We start from the raw sequence: 14,654 nt of genomic DNA on the forward strand, positions 1-14,654 counted from the left end.
ATATGTTCCAAAGTACAGAGATCACAATGGTGATATTGTTGATATGAAGCCTAATACTGCACAGATCAGAACATATCTTGGTATTAAGGGACTTGAATTCAATCTGGAGTCTGACAAAGCTTATGTCATAAGACTAGATCAGGAGTTGAGAAAAGCAAAGATCAATGATCTCAGAGCTGCAATCTTTCAAACTGGTGAAGATACTGCAGAGCTTAAAGATGTCAAAAGGAGAATGATTGATGAACTAAGATATGCTGAGAAATGTTTGTTGAAGAACTATCTCAGAACAACTCCTGACATCAGAGAGATCAGAAAATGATGAAGCCAAGTCGAAGATCTACAACTGCTTAAATTCTGATATTTATACAGACTGAAGTTGTTATCAGAAGTTGAAATTGGTAAAAGCTTTAAGGACTGTAAGTTGTAGTTATCTAGTCTAATTCTCATGCATTTGTACTTAATGTTTTTGACATCATCAAATATCTGTTAAACTTGTATATTATGTTAATTTACAAGTTGGGGGAGATTGTTATATATATTTGATAATGTCATGGCTAATATGTTTTATGTTTAGCTTTCAGATCTTACTTGAACAGGATAAATCAGTACTTAACTGTTGATCAGTACTTATACTAGAAGTCAGGACTTAAGGATATCAGTACTTATGTTATCAGGAGATAATCATCAGAAGATAAATATCAGAACTTAAGTGCTGAAGGACAATCAGATAAGGACAGTAGCTGATTAAAGGAAAGAAGATCAAGATAAACATAAGAAGAGATATGCATGAAGAAAGAATTCTGTAAAGAATGGAATACTTGGAAGAAAAGATATCTGATTGATATATTTTAGGAAGCAGAATTATATTCCATATCAATTAGCGATTATCTTGTAACTGTGTAGTATATAAACACAGACATAGGGTTTACACTATAAGTGTTATCATTATTAGAGAAGATTATTCATTGTAACCCTAGCAGCTCTCGTGATATTTGTTCGTCACTGAGAGGTAACAGTTCCATACTGTAATAGAGTTTATTGTTTCAATAAAGTTTGTTTTCTGTTACTTAAGTTCTTAAAGTTCGATTTGAGTGTACTATACACTGTATTCACCCTCTCTACAGTGTGTGTGACCTAACATTGGTATTACAAATAAAAATGTTACCTTAAATGATTGAAAATGGATATAAGGAAATACTATTTTCTGGTGTTGCCATTGATGTTATCCGGTGTTACCTTAGACAAGATTATGTTTCTACTATAACATAAATTATGGTGTTACAATTGATGTTACAAAAAATGTTACTAAAATTGAAAATTTAGGCGGCAATCTGCAAAATTCCTGGCGGGTCAAACTTTGACCAAAATTTTTGGGCGGCCAGAAACTGAAAAATAACCAGCCTTTGTTTATTTAGACTAGCGATGCACAAAAGGCCCACCGGGCCGGGTTTTGACCGGGCCTTAAAAGGCCCGGGCTTTGACCGGGCCGAGCTTTTCGGGCGTTGACCGGGCCGAGCTTTTCGGGCTTTGACTTTGACCGGGCCGGGCCGGGTCGGGCTTTCCGGAAATGTCAAAGCACGTTTGGGCCCTCGAGGCGGGCCTAACCGGGCTTTTTTTCGGGCCGGATCGGATCCGATCGGGCCGGGCTTTTTTCTAATTTAAATCGGATCTAGTATTATTAGAGATTCCGAAGAATACATGTGTTAGCAACTAGATCATCGTAAAAATGTATTAGTTTACATGGAATATTTTAGGAAAACATTACTTCGTTGAAAACATTTAAGTTCGGCAAAAAATAAACATGTTTATATAATATATTTTATCATTGTTATGATAACAATGATATCCAAATATTCATGACAATAATATCCAAATATATATAGTGTACTTATTATATCTTCTTTCATTATTTATGCAACGAAGTATATAATTAATATTATTAAACACAAATATGTAAATATATATGTGTTTAAAGTATTATTTATATTTATAGTAAATGTGAATTTATAAATATATAAGAAAATATATTAGAATAATCAGATTATAACCGGGCTTTTTCGGATTTTTAATCGGGTCGAGCCGGGCCGAAGCCCGGGTTTTTAACCGGGCCGGGCCGGGCTTTGCCCAAAAATATAGGACCTGTCGAGGCTCGAAGCCCGGACCGGACTTGACCGAGCTTTGACCGGATCGGTCGGGCCCGACCTTTGTATGCATTTCTAATTTAGACTAACAAAAACTCTAAAAAAATTATCAAAACACACACAACTGTCAAACCCTCTCGGTCGAACAAAATCTCAAACCCTCTCAAAACACAACACAATCTCAAAATCATGAACAAAATGCGTCAGAGCTTGGAGTTCAGGTCGGGTTCTCATAATTAAGGGATTGGAGTAAGTTAGGGTTCTAGTAGTTAGAAGCATGGAGTACATTCAGATTCTAGAAATTGGGGATTTCTTCTCAATCGGCTTCAGGGCTTGTAATTACAGTTTGTAGTAGTCGCTGTCACTATCTTCTTGGAGTAAATTATGGTTTGATAATGATTAATTTGGGGATTTCTTCTTGCTCGATTCAATATTTAGTCGGGTATGCTAATTTTTTCTTCTTGTTTGAGTGCTCCTAAGGAGTAATTAGATGTTTTTCTATTTTTGCTTATTTTTGTGTTGATTTAACACATAATGAGTTTGAACAAAATTGTGAGATCCCTAGTTCTAAATTGAAATAGATGGGTACGATTGTGGATATCCACGTTGGACTTTCTTCTAAAGGCGATAGTAAACTCAAAATTCTTATAAGCTTTATTTATAAATCTTCACACTAGGTATATTCACCTACACTTTATTATATTAGAATTTTATTTTTGATTGTTTAGTTTTTGTGATTGAGTAACATTGTGATTCTAGTTGTTGAAAAAGTGATATTGAGACTTTAGCAATTTGGTATATATAGTCCTAAAAAAAGAAAAATCTAAAATCTAGGAAGGGCACCAATTATTTACCTTATAAGCTCTTAAAGATTGATTATGGTATAACTTTTGAATGGGAGGAGCAGCAAAGAAGAAGTGTATAGTCGGTGAAGAAGCAGACTAAAATACAAATGCCCTGCTTGTCTTATTCCTTAGTAAGCTTCTTCAATTGCTTTATATATTTTTTAATAAATATATATGAATGGTGCATAAATTATCTTAATTATATTCTTGTTATGGTCTTTGCTTATATTTTGATTTTATGAACTTCTGCAGTTGTTCTCTGGGCTGTTTCGAGAAATATAAAGGTTTGATTTTTATGGGTTTTCAAGATTATTGCTTTTTGATTTTTAACTCTTTATGTATAATTTATCTGATCATACTGAAAAATATTAAATGTTCAATTGATGAAAATGAATTGGATTTTTACAATTAGATTATATAAATATTATGTATTTTAGTGTCAATAATGGTGAAAAAGTAATGGGGAATCTATATAATAAACTAAATCCCTAATTAACAGTTTTAAGTTTGAATTAAAGCTAAGGTGTCAAAATTTGTTTATCTTTTTCTTGGTTCATGAATAGTTGGTGTGGTATTTGTAAGTAGTACCACATGCATCACTATACTCGAGTCTAACTAATTTGCAAGTTATTAGGGCTTAAGCATTAGTTGGTAGGTTACTAGCTCTCCTAGGATTAGGCTGGTAATTTAAAATGGTATTAGAGTGGAGGTTTTGAGCTCAAACCGTGGGAACCCCGATATTATCAAAATGTATTTAAAATCGACACTTAGGTTGAGTTACCTGGGAGATGGGCTCTTAGTGAATTACTCTTCTATCCTAAAATACTGGCTCTTTTCTGAGGGGAATGCTAAATATATAATCTACTCAAGTCCCTAGTAACTCCTTAAGTTCTTGTGTGTGGGGCATATAATTTAACAAAAAAGTTGATTTTGACATGTACAAATCTACGGAAGTTCCATGCGGTAAGGATGCGAAAGTCCTTGTAGAATAAACAATCGGTAAGGGTCTTTTCCCTTCAACTCTGTTTCTTTGTTGTTTTTTAATATTTTAAATTTTAGATTATTAAAAGATAATATATCTGGAGATAGGTTCATTTCTTGACTTTTTATTAAAAAACTTGAACTCATTACTAATAATTATGAATGAAATTAGTTGACGTCGAGCATATACTAATCACAATATGCATCAATATGCCTTTTCCTCTATACTTGCATCCGCCATAGACAATATGTATTTTATGAAATTAATCAAGTTAATAGCTATTCGGTTAATATATATTTTAATAATTATATCTCATATCTATTTTGTGGATCTATGTGGTTCTATATCAATTAAGAATCATACTTTTTTCTGCCAGAATATTAGGACTAGTTGCTGGTCAAAATATTCATCAATGCGTTGTTTGTATTTTCATTTGATTCTAAGATCTATTTATAGGATTATTATATAAGGTTTCATATTGAGGTCCCTTAAATGTGCAGGTCCAACTACACATGCATATTTCAATATCTGGTTGAGGTAGTTATATCAAGTTAGTTATGGGTTTACACATCTGTTGTTTGTATGAACTTGCGGTTTGCTATTTTAAATTCTCAAATTTGTTGCTTTCAATTATTTATCCTATATTAGAGTCTCATTTCCCCCACACGGAGTTTTGATAATTTATTTGATTGTACAGAATATAGGATCAGGTTGTCAAAGGTATACAACGTAACATCAATCTTAGTCTCTAATCTATTTTCTTTGCTATAGATTCTCACTTTGATATTGGAAATGCATATATTTTTCTATATTGATCACGTATTCCTTTCACATTGATATATTTTTCACAAGTGGTGGACTTTCAGGTTTGTTCTTGATCTTTAGGCTGGATTTTTAATTCAGGTGGCCTCCAACCTTGTATACTTCATAATGGGAGTTATTGAGTTTGTTTACTTAGTACTGTGTACTAAAATTAACTGGTGATTGGGTGTTGCAAATTGAGGTATTATGTTAATAACCTTTTTGGCTATATTCAGGTATTTTGCTTACCTTAGTTGGCATTGGAGATGAAGGATTATCTGTCAGTGATACATTGGCTTAAATTAACACATGTACCATGTACTAAATTCTTACATGTACCATGTTTTGCAGATTAATATTTAACAATTATTATAGATTGTTCCGCTCTGCATCACATAATTAATTACTAACATGGACTTTTACCAGTCTGTTATTTTTTATCCAAGAGAACTCTGCTGCATTGTCCTCTTTCACCTCAGTATCTGCAATCTTTAAACTAGCCTACATGATTTCCTAGAGCTATTTCATCTCATGTTTGACTCTTCTCTGCTAACTGTTCTATTTCTTTGGTTCACATAAATGCTTGAATACATGTCACCTTATTTAGTAGCCCAGCTATTTAATTCCACCTTATCTAAAAACACCTGCTTTTGTTTTTGACTGCTCGTATGTATATAATAATATTGCCTACTACCATCTTCTACACGTATTTGACTGTGCCTTTATGCATGTTTTATCATTTTGAACTATCAATTAAGTCTTCCTTATTATCTGGTAAACGCAAGATTAATTCCAATACTCATTTAATAGCCAACATTTTATTCTGCATATTCTAGATGTCAGCTTTTACTCGGCTATTTATATATGTACATTATACATATTTATATGCTCTCATTCATTTTTGTTTCTATTTTTCCAAATGTTAAGAACAAAATATAAATTTCAATTGAAGGTATTTTTCTTGTAGTTTTCATAGTACTTTCAATTTTTGAGAGGCTATGTTGTGTATACAATTATTGTGTTCACAGATCTCTCGTAATATTACAACTAATAAATTGGCCAATGCGATGCGCTATAACTACTTTGGAGGAGCAGCAGTTGATTCAGAATTTCATATGATCATGGCTACAAGAGGAGAGAAAGTCTAGTGGAGATGGCATTTGTGACTTTTGGACAAAATTTTGAACTTTGTTTTTATTTTGGTTTGCATGAAACTTTGTATTAGTTAAATAAATTTGTACTTTGGTTAATAGTTCTCTAAGTTAATATATGTATTTAGGTATTACTGTTATAAATTGATTTATATTTATTATATTTTGAAAATTAGCAAGTGTAACCGATTGATATTTTTATATTGGCAAAAAATAGGAAAAATTATTATAAAAAATACAAGAGTATTATAAGAGTATTATAGTAGATACAAGAGTGATTAAAAAAAGTGTTACAATAAGCTATAAACATGTTACTAAAAGACTTTAATTGTTTTACAATATTGTGTTACAATAGCATATATAATATTGCAAAAGAGTTTACTGCAACATATTTTTTGGTGTTACTAAAGGTGTAGTGGTGTTGCAATAGAATTGTGGTTACATCGGCTTGATATTACCGTAGAAATTGAAATTGTAACTATAGGAGGTCTATGGTTACATTTTTACCTATGTAAACAGAGGTTCAAAAAGTGTGATCATATACCCCTATTGTAGCACGAGTAAATCAAACACCACCAAATATTTTAAAAATGTAACCATAGCCCAATATTTTGCTTTAGGTAACACTTTTTGGCCATTTTTACACTTTTTTTGGGTGTTGCTAGAGGCCATATATGGTGTAGTGATCAGAGCTTGCTATTAACATACAAACAGTTTAAGATCTGAAAATTAATCAACCATGTCAGACAAAGAAGAAGAAGAAGAAGAAACACAGAATCTAGATCCGAAGCCACAACCCTCGACTACATCACAGATAAGCAGCAACATGAGTAGGTATGAAGCAATCAAGGTGCCCATCCTGAAAGTGCATGGATATCCAATCTGGAAAGTCATGATGGCCATGTGTTTGGAAGCCACAGATCCTGAATACTTAAGCAGGATCTATGATGGTCCTCGTAAACCAATGAAGTTAGCTATTTCAGTTGCAGTAGAACCAGAGAAGATGATAGAGAAAGACCAGAAGGACTACACTCCTGAATATATCTCGTCAATCATAAAGGATGCTAAGGTTAGACATATCCTGCACAACAGTCTTGATAGTGTTATGTCCAATAGAGTCATTGGATGTAAAATAACAAAAGAGATATGGGATGCTTTAGAAGTAAAGTGTCAAGGTATAACTACTATCAAGAAAAATAGGAGGACAGTGCTTACTCAAGAATATGAGCACTTTGACTCAAGGGACAATGAATCCCTAACTGAGATCTATGACAGATTTTAGAAGTTGCTGAATGACTTATCCCTTGTCAATAAAGAATATGATTTGGAAGACTCAAACTTGATGTTCCTACTTGCTCTTTCTAAAAAGTGGGACTTTAAAGTCACATCGATTAGGGATAACTATCAACTCAACATCACACAGAAAAGAAGCAAGAGGAAAGGATCAAAACCTAGACCAGTTGCACTCAAAGTTGAAGAGAAGCCGAAGGAGAAAGCTAGGAGGAAAAGCTACTCCAAAGGGAAAGCCATGATTGTTAAGTTAGATACTGAATCATCAAATTCTGATGATGACGCAAATCCTGATACTCAATTAGATACTGATAGTGATCATAACAACAATAAAGATATGGATTAAATGCTTGCCCTACTGGTTAAAAGTTTCAAGAAGATGGTCTACAGAAACTTTAAGAAAGGGAGAACATTTTTCCGAAAAGGCTCCAGTTTCTCAAACTATGATAAGAGGAACAATAGAAGAGATACTGATTGAAAGGAAGCTAGATCTGGAAAACCTAAAAAGTCAAAAGAGAGATGTTATAAATGTGATGGACTTGGACACTTTTCAGCTGACTGCAGAAAACCCAGAGCTGAGAAGAAACAAGTTTTGATCTCAAAGAAGAGAAACTGTGATGATTCATTAGACTCAGATGATGGGATCAATTATGCTCTCATGGCAAATGTTGATGCTAAGACCAACCCTGCTGAATTAAAGCTACCTCAGTCTACTATTGCATTTGATCCTGATGATATCTGTGAATTAAGATTATTTTTTAAGACTCTGCATGTTAGTTTTAGGGATTAAACCTTAGAAAATAATAGGATCAAGAGTGAAAACTCTATGCTTAAGAAAAGGAATGATTACCTAGAAATTGAGTTGGTTTCCATGCTAAAATTTCACAAAGAAAGAGATAATGTTGTTTATGTTAAAGAAAAATTATTAGAAAAACATGCTTATTTAGAAAAGGAGTTAGCTAAAGAAAGAGAAGTCATTAAACTTTGGACTAACTCAGGAAAGACAACTCAGAAAATCTTAGAAAAGGATTGTTGGGGATCATGATTAGGATATTCAGCTAGATCTAATTCTGATAAGAAAAGTGGAGAAGAAACTGAGAAAACCGAACCAATAAAAACTGATAGCCAGGTCAAATTGAACAAGGTTCAAGTAAAGACCATTAAGTTTAATCCAAGTGCTAATAATGTTAAATATATTCATGAGGAAGGTATTACCTCAGCACCTAGATCAAACTTAATTACTGAAAAGAGTGAACAAATTCACACCAACTCAGTAAATATTGGTTTAATGACTCAGAAACAGCTTAAACAAAAGCTAAAGGATTTACACATGAAAGACAAGAGGAAAAGGTCTAGGAAAAATAGGAATGGCAAGGTAGGTGTTAATAAGAATGGAAACTATGTAACCCCACCTAATGCACCTAGAAAGACCTGTTCAAACTGTGATAGCATTAATCATCTTGCTAATTCTTGCAGAAAGAATAAAGAGATAAAAGTTGTTCCTTCTAAATCAGAGTTTAGGAATAGCACAGCTAGATATAAACCACAGAACCCTTGTATTCATTGTGGAAGTGCTTGGCATTCTATTTATACATGTAAAGAGTATCACAGTTTATAGTATGATTTTATAAACTGAAACCCTCTTTAGTTAAAGCAAAATCTGTTTCTACATGTATAAATACTGATAGTAAGAATTTTAATATAAACTCTGATATGAAGTCTTCTGCTGCATATGTTAACAAACTTAAAAAGGCCAAAGGATCCAAGCAAGTCTGGGTCTTTAAAAAACACTAACTGATTCAAATTATTGATTGCAAGGTGACAAGAGGAATGCTCTATTCTTGGACAGTGGATGCTCAGGACATATGATATAACGACTCGTGTATTTCTCTTTTTATTTAAAAGTGTAATAAAGATTTGAATAATTAAATAAAGTTGTGTACTGGTTTTGGCAGCAGTTACTGATTGTTATTTAATTATGTATGACCTGTGGATATTTGGGATTGAATTGTGTGATTTATTGGTAAATTATATGATTTTATTTCGCTTGTAAAAGTGATTTTATTACAGTTTTAATTCTAAAGATAATTGGATTGTCTTTAAAATTTGTTTTATAATTTTGATAATTATTTTTAGGACTTTATAAAATTGAGAAATCAATATTTTATTAGTTATTTATTTTTAAACAATTTTCTGAATGTGTTTGATTGTAAAATCCATATTTAATTATGGAAATTTTCAAAAATTATGAAACTCATATTTTACGAGGTTTAAAATATTCTGAGAATTTTAAAATTATTTTGAAAATTTTCGGGAATCGTTTCACCCTCGCGTCGTTTCGTTATATGTTAAAAAGCGGGTACAATGCGCACCTTAAAAAGTGCTTTAAAAATTTCAAAAATTATGTCTTTGTAAACTTCAGGTTATTTATGACATTTTGATATTATTTTTGTAATTTTCGGGAATTATTTTTCATACACCTTTACCCGTTAATTTTGAATTTCGAGACAAAACCGAGCCTAGAGTCTCCGTATCTATCTTAAATACTACGTGTTAGTTTCTTATTAACCGGGAGACACGTGTATGCCTTGTATTGCAACATCTGTTATCAAATAAAAAAAACAAAATCAACCCCCCTGGTTGTTCACTGTCTTCTTCGAAATCTCTCTACTCTCTACTCTGTGTTCTCTCTCTTTCAATCTCTTAATCTCTCGTTTCTCAGTCTCTCTTTTTCTTTCTTCCTCTCTGTTTTGTTTTCCTTCCTGGCGTTGCTCGCCCGTTGGTGTTTCCGGTACTTTCCCCGACTGTTTCTTCTTGTTCGATTATGGCTTTGTCTTGATGGATATATATATATATTTGTGTGTGTTCAATTTATGTGTGTGTGTGTGCCAGTGTTTGTGTGTGCCAGTGTTTGTGTGTGTGTTGTGGCGGCGCGTGGCCGCGTGTGTGCGATGCTGTGTGTCTGTGGGCTGGTCTCCTTGCTGGGCTTGACCTGTTGCAGTTGGGCCTGTTAAACTTGGGCCTGGCTGTTGTTGTTGGGCCTCTAACAGTGAGGCTAGTGGTGTAAATTATAGTTGGATTTGATTGTTTGGGCCTTTTGTTGGGCCTGTTTGCGCAGCAGATTGGTTATTGTAAATTGATTTTTATTTAATTTTCTGTAGGGAAATAAATGAGTATCATTCGTGAAATAAAAATTTTCATGGCGAGAAAATAATATTAATCGGTATAATTTATTTGGGAACCCGTATTATATCGGGCGCCAATAAATTGTGCCGCCGTTGACGATGAACTTCGGTGAGTCAACGGTGGACGGTGATGACGATGTTCTGAGTCCTAAACCTTATAAATTAATAAATAAAATGATTCGTATAAAATGTTTTCAAAAATAAATTGTGCGTGAATATAGAATTGGTATGGAATGAAAATGTGGATTGTTGAGGATTGTTGACGTCGATTATAATCGACGGGTAGTCTTATAAATAAAGAAGTTGTTGCCAAAATTTTCTAAAAATATATTTGTAAACGTACATAATTATGTTCTACATGTTACCCCTATTTATGTTCGAGAGATGTGATTACATGATTATGTGTATAATAATAATACGAGTCGGGTTGTCGGATTTGGGTTATTAGGATTTGAGGATATCGAGCATGTCGGTATAACTAATTAGGGTACTCTGTATTTGTAGATCCCAGTCGAGTTTTCCCAGGATCGAAGTCAACGTGAAAGCTACTTAGGGTTTTGTAAAGCGTTGCAAGGCAAGTACCCCTGACCATTCTTTTATGGTTCAGTACATATGAATAGCTAAATGTTTTACTTTCGTAATGGAACAAAATTGTTTTAAGTTACGTATCCCCTGTAGTTATAAATCACTGTTTTCAAATTGTTTTGGGGAGAAATAACTTCGAAAGGTACCTATCTGGAATGAAATGATTTGCGAAATGGATTTATATTTGTGCTGGTTAAATAAATGATTTTGAAAATGAGATAGGTACAAGTGTTTTGAAAACTAGATAAAACGGTCAGATATGGGATATATTGGGGCCAGAGTAGGCCTATTGAGGTGGCGTAAGAGGCTAATTCAGTTGCGCGCACTATAAAACCGATTAGTACAGCAAGTCAGAGACCTAGCTAGTCTCTGAGTTCCGGAACAGGCGAATGAGATGGCAGTTAGAGCCGTCTGGTGTTGATAGCCTGATTAGCTGTCTTCACATATCTGCTACGTATCTGATTGGGATTTGTGATTTATATAAGAGCATAAGTAGTTGATACAGCGGTTTTATAAATGTAATTAACATGCTAAAATTGGACTCTGGTATTTACACAGCACACTACCATGTTGTTTTGATAAAGCATGCTAGTTAGTGATATCTAGTTATCTCTGATTTTCATTATGAAATGTTGATATCATGATTACAGCTCTGTTCCTATTATTGTTACATTATTGCTTTTATTCTGTTATTCATATGTTGGTACTGTTGAGCGATTATGTTCACCCTTGCAAACTGTTATGTATATCTCGCAGATGCCTAGAAGATCAGTCAGACCGACCCATGTTCCCGCCCCTACTGGACCCGGCTCCTCTGAGGTAGTTTGTATCAGGCCATGAGGTCTGAGGAGTTGCTGAATAAAGTTAGAGTGTGTTAGATGTTGAATAAAGAGTTAGAGTATTGAGAACCTGAATTATACTTGAACTTGGATCGGATCTTGGTTTGGGGTCAAGTTAGTATATTTTAATAATAATTATGTTGTTTATATTTTTGGTAATTGTGTTTAGTGACGTCAACTCCTGACCCCGGGGTTGAGGCTGTCACATATGACTGGTTATAAATCCCTGCCATCAGAATTTGAGGAGAAGGCTGGCCCAAGCGTTTCTTATGGAGATGGAAACTTAGGAAAAATCTTGGGATATGGAAAAATCAAAGTTGAAAATGTCATCATTGAAAATGTAGCTCTGGTTGCAGGACTCAAGCATAATCTGATTAGTGTGAGTTAAATCTGTGACAAAGAGTACCATGTCAATTTTTATAGAGAGCATTGTGAAATTTTCAGTAAGTCTGATGGCAACATCACATTGACTCGTGTGAGACATGGTAGTTTGTATGAAGCCAGGGTCTTGACAAGGACTGATAACTCAGAAGTTTTTCTACTAAGTAGAGCATCTGTGAAAGACAGCTGAAACTGGCATAAAAGACTTTCTCACCTCAACTTCAACAAAATCAATGAACTTATCAAAAAAGATCTTGTAAGAGGCTTTCCCAATGACGTATTTACTCCTGATGGCTTATGTGATTCATGCCAGAAAGCCAAACAAAGGAAGACATCTTTCAAGAGTAAAACTGAATCCTCAATTCTTGAACCATATCATCTACTTTATGTTGATCTCTTTGGTCCAGTGAATGTTATGTCTATTGCCAAGAAGCGGTATGCACTTGGGATTGTTGACGAATTTATAAGATACACATGGGTGTACTTTCTGCACATCAAGGATGAATCTCCATCCATTCTTCGTGATCATATGAGGGAGCTGGAGAAAGGATCAACATACAAATTGAAGATCATCAGAAGTGATAATGGAACTGAATTCAAGAATAGCTCTATGGAAGAGTTCTGTAAACTCAAGGGGATAAAACAAAAGTTTTATGCTCCTGGAACTCCACAACAAAAAAGAGCCGATGAAAGAAAGAATAGAACTCTAATAGAAGCTGAAAGAACCATGATTGAAAAAGCAAAATTGCCTACCTACTTCTGGGCTGAGGCTGTGCAAACTGCTTGCTTTATACAAAATGCAACATTGATCAACAAGCATGGAAAGACACCATTTGAAATGGTGAAAGGGAAGAAGCCAAATTTGAAATACTTTTATATATTTGGTAGTAAGTGTTTCATTCTCAAAACTCATCTGGAGCAGCTTACCAAGTTTGATCTAAAAGCTGATGAAGGAATATTTGTAGGATATTCGTTGACTACAAAAGCCTTCAGAGTTTATAATCTGACAACAAGAACAGTCATGGAGTCTATACATGTATCTTTTGATGTCAAGAAGATAATAGGTCTAGAAGATGCAGATGACCATGACAAGTTGAGATTTGAAAATGAAGTACCTTATGCTGAACTTTTAAATCCTGACTCTAATATAGTAAGTCCTGATATCACTCAAAGCTTTGAAGTTCCACAGAATAATGGAAATTCTTCTGACACTGAATGTGACAGACCCACTAATACTAACTAGAAATAATAGTAATAGAGATAAACAAAGCAGTAAAGGACTACAACTAGTTAATTAATATTACAGAACCATATATCCAAGTCCCCGAATCCACAGGTAAGAGTTTGAACAACATCTAAACAACTAATAATACAAAAGTGTAATATCCAAAGTCAAATACATCTTACAACTTTAAATTCCCAAAAGTTCTCTAAACATTAGGGAACAACCAGTTCCCTACCTGCTCCAACATCTGACGGTAGGCATACCCTGAAGCACCACAATTCTTATGCACAGTCTGCTTGAAACGAGGCATCCTCGGGCTTAACTGAAGGGATAACATCAATTATAATATTAATGAGCAAAACGCTCATCAAGTGAATAATGGGGTACAACAGTTTATCATATGCTCAATGAAATAGTAACAGAAGGTAAATCAACAATATAATTTTTTTCAAGTAAAGTTCAAGATTTTAACAAGTGAATGGAATTGAAATCACACAGCGCTATGAGCAATGAGGGGTGATCAGCCCACATCAAAGCTCCGAACCACATAACAAGTGATTCACAACCATTGAGGATCCTCGACACACATTGGCCATATAAAACCATCAGGCTCCCTGCTACTGAGGTTTTAAAACTTTAACAATGACTGGCAGCTCAGTCTTATTATATCATTCAATTCCTTTTTAATAACGCATTTCAATTTAAAAGGGGTTCTTGATCAGGGATAATATAACAAGGGGTTGGTAATGACAAAGTTCAAATGAGAGGATGATAATAGTGTTTGGGTTTCCAAAGGAAATGAATCTAATGTATGAGGGTTTTAGGTTCCACTGGATATATTAAGGAACTATTTATAGGGGGTATTCGCAGAGATACGAGGTAATATGTGAGGAAAAAGGGGTCAATTCAAGTATGGAAGTGATTAACTAAGTTCAAGATCTAATTATTGAGTGATGTCAGGGACTAATCAATGTTATTAAATGATAGTCATACATTCACAGGGTGTTCAATCACAAGAAACAGAATTATAAAGATAAGTTGAGAGTTCACTTGCCTGAACTAGGCTTACTGATTACTTGAATGGAATCGTCTATGGGCTCCTTTCCTGGCCTCCTACTTGAACCTATAATAAGTAGTATCCTCGTCACAACCCCTGATAACTACCCTTTCGCGTATACTATATATACACATACATACACACATATATATAAATATACTTAACACACTTA

General features: G+C 34.0%; 1 long non-coding RNA gene across 2 annotated transcripts; it reads left to right on the plus strand.

Annotated features, from left to right (window-relative positions):
- The first annotated feature begins 2,260 nt into the window (after nucleotides 1-2,260).
- On the plus strand, nucleotides 2,261-6,105 carry LOC141707931 (uncharacterized). Of its 2 annotated transcripts, XR_012569223.1 has the most exons (3): nucleotides 2,261-2,583; nucleotides 3,049-3,117; nucleotides 3,239-6,105. It is a non-coding gene; the product is annotated as an uncharacterized LOC141707931 (long non-coding RNA). The 2 variants fall into 2 exon arrangements; XR_012569222.1 differs by having other exon boundaries at nucleotides 2,261-3,117.
- Nucleotides 6,106-14,654: the final 8,549 nt, after the last annotated feature.

This window comes from Apium graveolens, chromosome 2 (assembly GCF_009905375.1).
Source record: "Apium graveolens cultivar Ventura chromosome 2, ASM990537v1, whole genome shotgun sequence".
Lineage (NCBI taxonomy): Eukaryota > Viridiplantae > Streptophyta > Magnoliopsida > Apiales > Apiaceae > Apium > Apium graveolens.